At 38.7% G+C, this 15,517-nt stretch overlaps 1 pseudogene; it reads left to right on the top strand.

Moving 5' to 3' along the window:
* Nucleotides 1-7,843: 7,843 nt before the first annotated feature.
* Nucleotides 7,844-7,949, top strand: LOC137830778 (small nucleolar RNA R71; annotated as a pseudogene).
* Nucleotides 7,950-15,517: the final 7,568 nt, after the last annotated feature.

Below are 15,517 nucleotides of genomic sequence, written 5' to 3'. Positions count from 1 at the left end.
TTAGAAATCAAATCTATAGTTCAATGTCATAACAACTTATGAACAGAGCACGGGATAAAAGAAAAATATTATGGTGTTTCCAATCAATTCAAACCAAGACAGAATAAGAATATATTCAATTTTCAAGGTAAACAATTGTTACTCTTTACTGAGAATCAAACTAAGGAATTTCTCTCTTAATTCCTCACTAGTGAGTGTTTTCCCTCTTTTTTCACTGATTTCCAAGCTAATTTAAGGTTGTCGTTCATTTATAGTTGATTACAAACACTTTTACAAACATAGATCTTGAGGTCTTTTTCAGGTTGTAATGAGGTTGGGTTTCAAAGAAAATTTGGTTTTTCTAGGATAACAAAATGCACACTTAACAAAAGATTAGCATATTTGCAATTCAATTTCTAATTGCGTTATCCATTATCCCTTCCATAAGATTCATCCATACTACTTCTCTTTTTATTCTTGTAATCCCCTTTTCTTTTTTATTTTGATTATTTATTTATTTTTTCTTCTTTTTTTTTAGAAAAGAGAATGAGAATGTGGATTATTTTTTTGTCATTCCCAAGATCCAAACCTAATTCTTCTAATTATAGAAATTTGAATTGCACATATGCTCTCCTTTTGTTAGCATACCACAAGGTAGGACAATATATATATATATATATATATATATATCATAATCTAGGGTGTAATAAAACAAATTTCAGTTGAAAAAAAAGTTATTTTTCTACACATTTCATTATATACTGCAAAGGTTAGCTGTTTGGCCCTGAGTTTTCTCACATCCAACTCTATTAAACATGCCTCAATCATCTCCATGTTGATTTTGTGATGCAAATTGACTAGAAAATTAGGCAACTTCAATTAACTCTTCACTAGTGAAAGTCTCTCAAATTGTTTTAAGGTTTCACTTTCTCACTTGGGTGGCTAATTTTAATTCCTCATTTGTTATGCAAATTGACTAGAAAATTAGGCTACTTCAATTAACTCTTCACTAGTGAAAGTCTCTCAAATTGTTTTAAGGTTTCACACTCTCACTTGGTTGGCTAATTTTAATTCCTCATTTGTTCTCAGTCATTGCTTTCAACTGTTTACTTTGCTTTAACCTTTATACATTACTATCCTTCCTCAATTTGAGTGATGGTTTCAACCACAATTTTTTTTCCATATTAAGTCCTTGATTAATCAATTTGGTTATTCTAATTTAGAACTAGCTTTTGATTTCTTTTTCCAAAAAAAAAAAAATACTATAACTACTCATTTCCAAAAAAATAAGTTTCCATCATCTATTTATGTACAAAATTTCACAACATATGCAAACATCAACTAATATTACTAACTTAAGTTTGCCATCAACAAAAGTTAAAGTAAACTACTAAAGTCAACTTACTAAATTAAAATACTTAAACTAAATTAATACTGAAATTAAAGTTAAACAAAATGATAAAACCAGTTTTAGTTCATTGTGCATGAGAAGTATCAATCTCCTCTTATGATTTGTCCAACTTTGTGCCAAAATTATCATTTTGGAATTGATTTGAAAGTTCATCAGCTGCTGCTCCAGATGGTCCAACTCCCATTTCTGGTGCATCTTTTACTCTAGTCCCAACTCCAGATGCTCCCGCCTCCCCTGAAAAATTGTGCATGTCCTCAGGCCAAGATAGATAATCATTAAATTTAGTGGGTGTCATCCACGAATTATTTTGACTTTGAGCAAAACCATGGTAGAGGCCTTCTTGGATCTTTAAGTTTGTAGCAATTTGGGAATGAAACCTTAAAATGAAAAATTTCTTGAATGGAAATGGCAACGAGAATGGCTACGGAGATGGTAATAGAAGTATTTACCTTGGTCATGGAAGTTTAGATGAACCTCTTGAATGAAAGAAAGCTTTGTAAGAAAAGTTCAAAAACTAGAGAGAAAGAGTGTGCACTGTGTTTGAATGAAGTTTTAGAATGGTAAAGTTTTGAGTTTTTTATTTTACCCCACATCTCCACCATCAGCAACATAAATTTTCTAGCTAGGCTAGGTCTGTCTCGCTCAAGCTAGATTTAGGCTGAGAGTAGAAAAAATATCACTTTAGCTCAAGCTAAGAGCAGCTTGCTTAGGCAAAAATTTTGCTGAGAGCAACACATTTTTTCTAGGTCAAGCGAGGTCATTTTAGCTCAGGCGAGAATTGCATAACAAAATTTCTTTATTTTTTTTGCATATCTCGCTTAGGCTCTAAAAACCCAGCTTGAGCGAAAATTATCGTGCAATGAAATTTTATTGAAAATTTTCATTTTGTCAATAGTTTCAAACCTTTTTAAGTTTTCCTTCATCAATTCATTTTACCTAACATTTCAATCCTACATGACCATTACTCAATTCCCAAATTTAAGGACATCAAATATCAAACTGGTTTTAAGGACATCAAATACAAAAACATACTACTATATTAAAAGAACAACTAAAGACACACTCCAAAATAAAACACGGGGTTGCCTCCTAGTAAGCGCTCGTTTAACGTCATATAGATTGACACCTGATTCAATTAAGGGTCATTCAAGTTGATCATAGTGGTGTGTGTTTCAACTTCACCACTAAAATAATGTTTCAATCTTTATCCATTGACCACCCAACTTCTTTTTGAGGTAAGATCTTCCAATTTCACTACTCCATATAGCTTTACTTGCTTAACTTGGAATGGTCCAGGCCACTTTGATTTGAGTTTTGCAGGGAAAAACCTCAACCTGGAATTGAATAACAACACTAATTGACCTGGTTCAAAAGTTCTTTTCAAAATGTTTCTATCATGATAAAATTTGACTCGATCCTTATAAATTTTTGAAGATTGGTAAGCATTGAATCTCATTTCTTCAAGTTCATGAAGTTGTACCTTTCTCTTCTCTCCTGCATCTTTAGGTTCAAAGTTTGAGAACTTGAATGCCCAGTATGCTTTGTGTTCTAATTCTACCGGAAGATGATATGCCTTACCATATATCAATTGGAATGGAGACAAAGTTGTAGGTGTCTTAAATGTTGTTCTATAAGCCCAGAGAACTTCATCCAGCCTGTTAGACCAATCCTTTTTGGAAGAGGACACTATTTTTTCCAAAATCTTCTTAATTTCCCTATTAGAAACCTCTGCCTGACCATTAGTTTGAGGATGGTAAGTTGTTGCTACTTTATAGTGTTCTAAAACTTTTGATGTTGAGCATTACAAAAATGTGAACCTCCATCACTTATCAGAACTTTAGGAGTACCAAACCTGGTAAAAATATTTCTCTTAAAAAATTTGATCACAGTTTTAGCATCAGCTTTCCGAGTTGCAGTTGTTTCCACCCATCTGGAGACATACTCGACTGCTAGTAAGATATATTCATTTGAGAATGATGATGGCAGTGGTCCTATAAAATCAATTCCCCAACAATCTAATACTTCAATCTCTTAAATGTTTTGCAATGACATTTCATTCCTTCTCGTAATAGCTCCAGTTCTTTGGCAACTATCACACTTCTGATCATGTTCATGTGCATCTTTGAACAAAGTTGGGCAATAAAATCCAGATTGTAACACTTTTGTTGTTGTCCTTTCTCCATTGAAATGACCTCCATATGGTGAATTGTGACAATGCCATAAAATATTTTTATCTTCATCTCTTGTAACACATCTCCTTATCAAATTATCTGCACCAACTTTGAATAGATAAGGATCATCCCATACACAACGATTAACATCTTTGAAGAACTTTTTCTTTTGATGCCATCCAAAATCTTCAGGAACTACTCCTGCAGATTTAAAATTTACCATATTTGCAAACCATAACCTTTCTTGAATTGCAAGGAGTTTTTCATCAGGGAACACATCTATTATTTCTGATTCAAGTGCAGTTACTTCCTCATTTGCAAGTCTTGATAAATGATCCGCCACATTGTTTTCACTGCCCTTTTTATCCTTTACTTCTAAATTAAATTCCTGCAACAAAAGAATCCATCTTATTAGTCTTGGCTTGGAATTTAATTTTGTCAACAAGTACTTAATTGCAGCATGGTCAGTAAAAACAATTACTTTGGAAACAATAAGGTAAGATCTAATTTTTTCAAGTAAATACACTATAGCAAGTAATTCTTTTTCAATAGTTGTATAATTACTTTGAGCATCATTTAAAACTTTACTTCATAGTGTATCACATGAAAAAAAATCTCTTTTCCTTGCCCCAATACTGCTCCTACTGCATAATCACTAGCATCAGACATTAGTTCAAAATGATAAAGCTAGTTAGGTGCAGTGATTATGGGTGCATAAATGAGTTTTTCTTTCAAATTCTTAAAAGCAATTAAACATTTTTGCAAAGAGGTTTTGCAATCTTTGAAAAATCCTTGATGAATCTCCTGTAAAAACCAGCATGACCATAAAACTTTTGATTCCTTTGATGTTGACTGGTAGAGGTAGCTTTTCAGTAATTTCAATTTTAGCTTTATCTACCTCAATCCCTTTGCTAGAGATTTTGTGTCCCAAAACAATACACTCTGTCACCATAAAGTGACATTTTTTCCAATTGAGGACAAGATTGGTCTCCACACACCGTTTCAGCATGGTATCTAAATTCTCCGAACAAGAATTAAAAGTAGATCCATATACAGAAAAATCATCCATGAAGACTTCAATGCCCTTTTTCTAACAGATCTGGAAAAATAGAAAACATGCATCTTTGAAAAGTTGTTAGAGCATTACACAATCCAAATGACATCTTTCTATATGCAAAAATACCAAAAGGACAAGTGAAGGAAGTCTTCTCTTGGTCTTCTGGATTTACTACAATCTAATTATAACCTGAATAACCATCTAGAAAGCAGTAATAAGCTTCACTTGCCAATCTCTCTAGTATTTGATCCATGAAGGGTAATGGAAAGTGATCTTTTTTTTGTGTGGCTTGATTGAGTTTTCTATAATCAATACACATCCTCCAACCTGTGACTGTTCTTGTTGGAATTAACTCATTTTTATCATTATGAATTACAGTCGTGCCACCTTTCTTTGGAACTACTTGCACAGGACTGACCCAGACATTATCTGAAATGGGATAAATCATCGCTACTCCTAATAGCTTATGAACTTCTTTCTTTACCACCTCTTTCATTATAGGATTTAAGCGTCTTTGAGACTGAGCTACAGGTTTGAAGTCTTGTTCCATGTGAATTTTGTGCATACAATAAGAAAGGTTTATGCCTTTCAAATTAGATAGAGTCCATCATATTGCTCCTTTATTTGCCTTTAACACTTTCACTACTTCCTCTTCTTTACTGCTTTTAGAGAGTTGCTGAGAATGACTTGTTTCTCCCCATTTTCTGCCAAAAATACATATTTCAAATGGACTTGTAGTTGTTTCAATTCTAGCTTTTGAGGTTGAGAAATTTCTTTTCTGATTAGATCTTGCTTTTGAGTAGCATCATAAAGAATATCTTATGAGTTTCAAAACAAATATCATCAATCACATCCACTCTGAAACACTCTTCTGATCATTTGATACTTCATTGCTTCAAAAACATTAAAGCTTACTTCTTCATCTTGAACACAAACCTTCAATTGTCCTTTGTCTACATCAATTATAACTTTGGCAGTTTTCATAAATGATTTTCCTAATATTAAAGCTACTTCAGCATCTTCTTCAATATCCATAACAACGAAATCTACTGGGAATAGAAATTTGTCTACCTTTACCAACAAATCTTCAACTATTCCATGTGGATATTAGATTCATCTATCAGCCAACTGCAAAGTTATTCTTGTTGGTCTCACTTTTACATCTCCAATTTTCTTTACCATTGATAAAGTTATCAAATTAATACGAGCTCCAAAATCCAATAATGTCTTTCCAACAGTGAGATTTCCTATGGTAACTAACAAAGTGAAACTTCCAGGATCTCTAGATTTTTGTGGTAATGATTTTTTAATTATAACAATGCATCCAACTTCTAATTCAACTATCTCCTAGTCATTGAATTTTCTTTTCTTTGTCAATAATTATTTCATGAATTTAGCATATGTAGGCATCTGCTCTAAAGATTCAATAAACAAAATGTTAATTTAAATCTTTTGAGAATATCCATAAATCTTGCAATTTGTCTTTCTTTGTCTTTCTTTGTAGGAGCATGTGGATAAGGTACATCTTTTATAGGAACACTCCTCTCTTGTTTTTCACTTTTTTTTTATATTTTCTCTCAAATATCTACAACATCTTACTTACTCCTTCTTTCTCCTCTCTCACACTCAATATGTTCTTTTTCAATCTTTTTCTCTTTTAAAACCTCCTCCTCAACAACTAAATTATCCCCAATTCCTTTTCCTATAACTTCCCCACATCTGGTAGTGATAAACTTGCAATGCTCCTTGGGATTGGTTTGTAAATTGGCTGAAAATTGAATTCCTTGATTATCAGCTAACTGTTTAGCTAATTGCCCCACATGTGTCTCCAAATTCCTTATTTTTCTGATTGGATAGAGAGGCTTGCATGAACTTTTCAAAAGTATCCTCCAATTTTGATTTTCTCTCATGAATGGAAGGATAATGTGGTTGCTACTAATAGGGAGCTTGCTCTTTGGATGATCTAGCCTCTTGCTTCGACCCAAAACCTTGATTTGGATTATTCCTCCACCCTTGAGCCATGTTATTTGGATAGTTAGATGAAAACCCACCTTGCCTTCCTTGATTATTCATGTAATGAACCTCTTCTCTAATGGATTTTGACAAGAGCATTGGTCATTAAGATGATCTCCCCCAAAAATATCACACTTCAAAGCTTGATTCTGAATTGAGGAAAATTTTACTGCATGTAATTGTTGAGGCCGTTTTGACATTTGCTTGGTTAATGCCTCAATTTGCTGAGTCAAAATTTTATTTTATGCTAAAATTGCATCTAAAGTTGATGGAAGAGGCCCCAACACCAACCCTTTAAGAGGCCACCAAAATGCTACATTGAGGCAACCACTAGAGTCATAGTCAAAGAGGGGTCAAGAGGACACATTTTACATGTCATGGACTCTAGTGTGTCATAGTTTTTCTTACTTTTCTAGTCAAAGTAGCATAGTTTAAATATTTTTGTAAATGTGTTGAAACATGCAAAGTGGTACTTAGAAAGCTAAACCTAAGTTTAATTAGAAATATCCATTTCTAATTAAACTTAGGACCAGCCCAATTTGACCATAGATGAGTGTAACTACTAGATGCATGAGCACATGAGAGCACATGGAAGCATTCTAGAAACTTACCTCACATGGGCTAAAAATAGGCGCCACTTTTCATGTGACCAACACTTTGCATTTGGCTCTCATTTCAGTTGTATTTGGCTCTTCAAATTCCATCCCTCCAAGCCTATATAAGGAGGTGCTTGGTTCATGTTTTCATAAGATTAATTTGAGTAATGAAATGCTGCCAAAATGTGTCATTCTTACTCCCTTGCCTAAAATCTCTTTAGATTTAGGTCTTTAATCTTCAACCCTTTCACCTACCAAAGAGAGTTGGCCGAACCTCTCTCACTCTCCTACTCTTCATGCACCTCCAAGGCTACCACAACTCTTAGGAGAGCCTTGTTCCACCTACAACCCATTGAAGCTTCCGCAAACCACCACAAAAACCGTAAAAGAGAAGAGCTCAATGCCATCAAAAGTACTAAGATCCAGCACACCTTTCTTTTGCATTGTATGTCTATCGTGTTGAGCTTGGTACTTTGTTGAGGCCAAGGCATCAATTATTCTTGTAGCTTGCTCTACGTCAACAGTCATCATTGTACCTTCTGCTGCAACATCCAAGACCATTTTAGTATTAGGCCTCAAACCATTGTGGAATATATTCAACTGAGCAATATCTTCAAAGCCATGATTAGGACACCTTCTTAACATCACTTTCAAACGTTCCCAAGCTTCACAAAACGGTCCATCTAGCCATTGCCTGAATGTGGAGATATCAGACTTGGCCTTGATATATCGATAGAGTGGGAAGAATCTATGTAGGAATTTCTCTTCTACATCATTCCAGTTACATAAACTCTGGTTTGGATGCGACTTTAACCATTCTTTTGCTTTGCTTGCCAGTGAGAAAGGAAATAGATGCAGATAAACAGATTCAATATCATTCTCCTTGAAGCCCATGGTACCAACCAACTCATAGAATGTGGAAAAATGAGTACAAGGGTTTTCGGGATCCATTCCAGTGAATTGATGAGTACTGGTTAAGCTAAGAAAAGTTGGCTTCATTTCTAATGATTTTGTGGCAGGAGGTATGGCTATGCTAGAGAAATGCCTTGGTTCTTGTTGCATGGCATAGTCTCCCAGTGTCCTTCTAGGTGGATTTTGTCTATTATCAACCATTTGTAACTCTATTTAATTGTGTGAGTTGAGAGTCTTGGAAGATTCTCCTTTTTCTTGTCCTTGCTTCTTCTTTTCTTTTCTCTTCTTGCTCTGTCCTCATAATAGCATATATCTAAGACAACTCAAGCAAGGATTAGCACAAGATATAAGAATAAGATCTAAACAATTGTTTATTCACAAATAAAACAAACTATTCACAATACTCAATAAGTTATACTTCATAAATTCTTAAAAGAAATTGTTCCCCGACAACGGCGCAAAAAACTTGTTGACTTTCCTCGACAAGTATACTGAATCAACTGTAATATAGTACTATTTAAAGTACGAATATCAAATCCAAAGGGAACAATTTAACTAAGATATTCTTATATAAAACTCATTAAGTATAGAAAATTAATTTGAGAACTTGTTCTAACCAAATTAACACTTTCACCAGAAATAACTCAAAGTTTAAGATTTGACTCAACAAGTAACGAAACTAACTTATCAAATATAAATAAAAATACTTGGGATTGAATTGTTTCTATCTCAATCATCTTTATTTTGGAACAATACAATATATAATACTCAAAACTACTTATTCTTGATGTTGTAATTTAAAGTCATTCACCTTGATTCCTCGCAGATGAAATTCATAAGATAATTTCTCAAACACTAATTTCTCAGATATCTAACAAATCATCCAGCTTTATGAACAAAATTATGATGCAACTAATAACATGAAATTTATTCCTAACATTACAAGTTATCAAATATTTTTGTTTATTTCAAATCCTTAAAAATACTTTCAGTTAAATTTAAGGATCAAAATCAAGATTCCATTGATCAGATAGAATCCAGCAATAAGCATGAAATGAAAATACCAAGAACAAGCAGAAAAAAAAATATTATATATATATATATCACTAAGAATAGATTTGATCAGAGTAGATTACATCCAATCCCAAGTTGAAAGCAACTATTTACTCATGACAACTTCTCCAATCTTCATTCTTGATCTAAATTGCATAAGAAGAGATGATTTGAGCTGGTTTTTCTCCTAAGAACAAAGTTTCTTTCTTTTTCTCTTACTAACTTCCCTATATCTCTCTTTCTCCTTGTTTTAACTATGTTCCAAAGTTTATTTAATGAAATCTAGCTCAAACGAGTTAACCTAGCTTAGGCTAGATCTTTCAATGTTGTTTTAGCTTAGGCGAGCGATTCTAGCCTGAGCTAGTTTAGTACTGCACCATTAACTTAATCTGGATAATTTTAGCCTGAGCTAAATCTTCTAGCTTGAGCGAGATGCTTCCTTTAAATCCCCCTTCTTTACTTCTTGTGATCCAATCTATAAGTCTTTGTTTTTTTTTTTAATACTTAAAATTCATCTGAAATTTACACAAAAATTGGGATTAAATTTCTTCATTTGTTTCCTGTTTCAAAATATATAATCGGATGCAATAATTCTCATATTACGGTAATTTCTTGATATTAAGCAACAATTAAGTTTCAAAGTGTTCAATTTTATCAATTATAAATACTACACATTGACTCTTATATGTTAAGGTTGGAATTCTCAAACCCAACGTTTATCATACCTTTTTTCCCTTTATTCCTTTTGTTCCAACTTTGGTTAAAGAAACAGTTGCATATCCCATATGGTTATGTGCCATGCATGTTTAATATAATGTATTACTTTCAAATAACAACCCCTCTTCCTCTATGAGCATCCTTAGTGGGTTGTAAATGGATTTTTTAGACTAAATTGAATGCAGATAGATATTTAAAATGTTGCAAAGCCCGACTTGTAGGAAGGGTTTTCATCAAACTACAGAAATTGATTATGTTGAGACATTCACTCATGTAGTTAGTCATACTACCATTTATATTGTGCTCGCTAATGCTGCTGCTTCACGCTAGCCTATCAGACAAATTGACATCAACAAAGCCTTTCGTAATGATGACTTAATTGAATAAGTTTTCATGCAACAATCACCAAGATTCACTTCCTCAACCACTAATCTTATTTGTAGTCTTCATAAATTCATTTATAGTTTGAAGCTAGCACCGCGATCTTGAAAGTAATACGTTGTACAAATTATCCATTTAATTATATAACTCCTGGTTAGCGATAAGTACAATACTTATATTTAATTTGAATATTCTTTGAACAAATAATATATATATATATATATATATATAATCAAATCAAAGTCCATAATTTTAAACAATCTTACAATTGAATATAAATAATTATTAACTTCTTTACTTATATTAAAGCGTGTAATTTTCACATTTTCAATCGTCCAAATTAATCCAAATAAACTTTTTAAGCCAAACGTTACAAAGGCATTATCTTTTTAGTATATACAACTAATAAACTTCTAAACTTAGTTTTTTTTATATAACTAATAATTTTTTTATTAGTTATAATAATTAAAATTGTCTATACAAGTGAAAAAAATACAATATCTCTATATTTTTTTAAGAAAAAAAATAATAGTTTTGTACTGACCAGGTAGTCGGGAGTGATGACGTGGCAGCAAGCGATAATATAGGCGTGTTGAGCGGAACACCTGGCTGGCAGAAGGGAAGTACATCGGGAAGTCCGTGTAGTCGCCAATCGTTAAGTTGGTGTTCTCCGGTCTCTAGCATATCTAACCGGCGGTCACCCGGCTTGTGTCATAGTCGCCGTATGTGATTTTAGGCAACCAAGTGATCAGAGACCGCCGAAAGAGGGTACGAGTACGAAAGACGAAGTTATCAGATGATCATTCCTTAGCCAGAGGTTGAGGCAAGGGAACAGCTTACCAGAACATACACGATGAGCAAGTAAAGCAGATCGTGATAGCAGCAGGCGAGACCACACAGAAGGTGTGCATGGTGACACTCCGTGCTCGCCACTAGAAGAAGATCGCGCTCCAAGGCAGCTATGCACCGAGTTACTCCTCGCATGGGTAACTTAGTCGAACAGCCTGGAGAGTAGAAGTGACGCTCAAGTAGAGGACGCTCCAGATGGTGACACGTGTACAGCTGGATGCGAGCCACGTGTCCGGAGGTGTAACCGTCAGGAGAGAGAAAATGCCCAGGTATATAAGGGACTCTTAACAGATTCTGAGGTACGCGCGTTTAGAACACTTCTTTACGCTTTGAGAACACTTGAGTACGCTGAGAGAGATTTTGCACGGTTCCTTGAGTTTTAGCTTTTCTCTCTTAGAGTTTTGGCGATTCCGTCACTGACTTGAGCGTCGGAGCACGATCGGCCGCAGCGGCGCCACTCTGTCTTTTTCAGGTTCTTGAGGAGAATCGAGGTGTGAAGGACGGAAGCTAACGTGGTGCAAAGCCGATCCAGAGGGAGACACCTTTGACGCGGCAAGACTCTTGCGTTTTGGTCAACCAGAAATGAGGAGCTCAGTAAAGTAACTGAGGAGTTGCGTCAAGCTCTTCAGGAGCAGAGAGGACGCCCGGTTGTTGAAGAGGTCGCGTCGTCGCCGCCGCCGCGCGTTTTCCAATGACGTTTGCTCAGGCGATCACGGACACACCTATCCCTGCGAGCGTAGTACCTGTGAAAGCTTCTTTCACCGGCGTGGGGGACCCTGAGGCACATCTCACTACGTTCCACACGCAGATGATGCTGTCAGGAGGCTCAGATGCCGTATATTGCAAGATGTTTGTGAGCACGCTCCAGGGAACAGCGCTGGAATGGTTTGTTAGCCTGCCTACGGGTCACATAACCAATTTCCAGCAGTTTTTGAAGCTTTTCGTCGACCAATACATTGTGAACAAGGCGCCGCCTAGGGTGTCTTATGATTTGTTCGACGTAAGGCAATACCAGGGAGAGTCCCTCAGGGACTATTTGAATCGTTTTGGAGCACAGATGGTCCGCTCGCCTGCTAAAGACGATGAGATGTTGGTATACGCCTTCAAAAAGGGCGTGCTGCCAGGACCTTTCTGTGAGGCGCTGATTAGGGCACACCCCGCCACGTTTGCTAAAGTTAGGTGACTTGCGGTGGCCCACATCGCCGACGAGAGTGAAGTCGCCGAGAAGAGAGGGAGTGTGGCCCCTGCTAGGCCACGTGCCCAGACTAGAATCCAGCCGCAGAGGGTGCTGGAGACGAAGGCGGCCAAGAAGGATCAAAGGACTCGCCATCCTTATGATCCAAGGAAGAACAAGGGAAGGGGCCCAGGACACCCCAGGGAGTATAATCGCCCACCAAAGTACAAGTTTGTCATGGGGTTGGCGGATCTGATCGCCATTCCCAACATAGCAGGCAGGCTTAAGGCGCCTGAGAAAGTGGGCGACAAGGTGTTAGGACCAAAACCAAACGCCTGGTGTGAGTTCCACCAGAGTTTTGGTCACACTGTTGATTCGTGTTTGGCTGGGATACCAGCTCGACGACCTGGTCAAGAGCGGTTTCTTGAACGATTACCTGCTGGACAAGAGGACGGGGGGTGCGTCGAGCTCCCAGCCGGCGAGTGGTGAGGCCCAGCAGCATGAGATGCCCACTCATGGCGAGATCCACACCATCGCCGGAGGTTTCTCGGGTGGTGGATGCACTGCATCACAGAGGAAGAAATACGCAAGGTCTGTGATGACGGTGGATATGTTCGAGGATCATTCACCAGATGTGGACATCACGTTCACAAAGGAGGATCTTGGGGACGTTGTGCCTCACGACAATGATCCCATAGTCATCTCGCTCGTCACGGCGGGAAGGAAAGTCCACCGGGTACTGGTGGACCAAGGAAGCTCGGCGGATGTAATGTTCTGGCCGACTTTCACGCAGTTGCAGCTACCCCTTGACCAGCTAAGGCCCTATGGAGGATGCTTATATGGGTTCACTGACGATCAGGTGGAGGTCAGGGGGTACATTGAGCTGAGAACTACGTTCACGAATGATGCGGCGTCGAGGACGGAGAAAATCAAGTACCTCGTTGTGAATGCCCCCTCAGCATATAACATTCTGTTGGGGAGACCAACCCTCAACAGAATAGGAGTTGTGCCCTCAACCAGGCACATGAAGGTTAAGTTGCCATCAATGGAGGGGGTGGTGATCACCATCAGATTTGACTAGAAGGAGGCGAAGAAGTGCTATGAAAATAGCCTCAAGAATAAAAGGTCAGTAAGTTACATCACCACGACGCCGCATTTCGGTGTGAAGCCCAGGCCAACAGAATGGCGAGTTGTTGATGCGGCGATGGAGGTGGTCGTCGGAGGCGATGTCACCATGGTGGATGCTGAGCCGGAGGGAGAGAGCGCCGGACGGGAAGAAGAGGCGAGGAACCGCCCAGAGGAAGCGAGGGAATCAGGAATCGCCAGGGCGGTGATCGCCAGGGAAACCAGACCCAAACCCGTCGAGGAGTGGCTTGAAAGAGAGATCGGGGGAAAGGTCTTCAAGCTGGGAAGATATTTGGAGGTTGAGCTCCAAGACCAGATCACCAAGGTGATAGAACGGCATCTGGATGCTTTCGCATGGTCTGCTTCAGACATGCCGGGAATTGACCCCGACTTCTTGTGTCACCATTTGGCAATGGACACACAAGTCAGACCAGTGCGGCAGAGAAGAAGGAAGTTTAATGAGGAGAGGAGATAGGCGATTAGGGATGAAACGCAGAAGCTCCTCACCGTAGGCCATATCAGAGAGGTCCAGTACCCTGAGTGGTTGGCTAATGTCGTACTGGTGAAGAAGAGCAATGGGAAGTGGCGCATGTGCGTCGACTTCACTGACCTGAACAAGGCTTGTCCAAAGGATTCGTATCCTTTGCCAAGCATAGACGCCCTGGTCGACAGTGCAGCAGGGTGCAAGTTGCTGAGTTTTCTGGACGCCTTCTCGGGGTATAACCAGATAAAGATGCATCCTATGGATGAAGAGAAAACTGCCTTCATGACTGAGAGGTAGTGCTACTGTTACAAGGTGATGCCTTTTGGGCTGAAGAATGCGGGCCCACGTACCAAAGATTGATGGATAAGGTACTTGCACCAATGCTGGGAAGGAATGTGCAAGCATACGTAGATGATATGGTCGTGACCTCATTAGAGAAGAGCAAGCACGTCTCGGATCTGGAGGAGTTGTTCACCACGATTGCCAAGTTCAGATTAAAGCTAAACCCCGAGAAGTGCATTTTTGGCGTGGAGGCAGGGAAATTCTTGGGTTTCCTCTTAACTGAAAGAGGAATAGAGGCAAATCCTGATAAGTGCGCTGCCATCTTGGCGATGAGGAGCCCGGCTACCGTGAAGGAGGTGCAGCAGCTTACAGGTCAGATGGCCGCCCTGTCTCGTTTCGTATCAGCTAGTGGAGAGAAGGGTCATCCGTACTTCCAATGTTTAAGGCGAAACAACAAGTTTGTCTGGTCGAAGGAGTGCGAAGAAGCTTTCGTGAAGCTTAAAGAGTACCTGGCGAGCCCGCCGGTTTTGTGCAAACCTTTGGTGGGAACCCCTCTCAGGTTGTATTTTGATGTAACTGAGAGGGCGGTGAGTGCGGTGCTCGCCCAAGATCAAGACCAGGCTCATAAGCCTATTTATTTCGTCAGCAAGGTATTGCAAGGCCCAGAAGTCAGGTATCAGGCCTTGGAGAAAGCTACATTGGCTTTAGTATTTTCCGCGAGGAGGTTGCGCCACTATTTTCACAGCTTTACAGTGCTGGTGATGACCGACTTGCCCATTCAGAAAGTCTTGAAGAAGCCTGATGTAGCTGGGAGAATGGTGAAGTGGGCGGTGGAGCTGTCGGAGTTTGACATCAAATATGAGCCCCGAGGACCAATCAAGGGGCAGATTTTCGCTGATTTTGTGGTCGAGCTCTCGTCAGAAGCAACGCGAGTTGAAGGGGACGACTTTCGTTGGGTGCTTTCGGTGGACGGATCGTCTAACCAGCAGGGCAGCGGTGCTGGAGTCATTCTAGAAGGGCCCAACGGCGTGCTGATAGAACAGTCCCTGAAGTTTGCCTTCAAAGCCAACAACAATCAAGCAGAGTATGAAGCATTGATTGCCGGAATCTTGTTGGCTAAGGAGATGGGGGCTAGGGTGCTGATGGCCAAGAGTGACTCATTGTTAGTCACGGGACAAGTAACAGGCGAGTTCCAGGTCAAGGATCCACAAATGGTGGCTTACTTGGAGTATGTGCAGGAGTTGAAGAGTTCCTTTGCCTCGTTTGAAGTAGTGCATGTGCCCAGAGAACAAAATGCCTGAGCTGACTTGCTA

This window comes from Phaseolus vulgaris, chromosome 7 (assembly GCF_000499845.2).
Source record: "Phaseolus vulgaris cultivar G19833 chromosome 7, P. vulgaris v2.0, whole genome shotgun sequence".
In the NCBI taxonomy this organism is placed as follows: domain Eukaryota; kingdom Viridiplantae; phylum Streptophyta; class Magnoliopsida; order Fabales; family Fabaceae; genus Phaseolus; species Phaseolus vulgaris.
The sequence above is the reverse complement of the archived record's forward strand: the minus strand, read 5'-3'. Positions and strand labels throughout refer to the sequence as shown.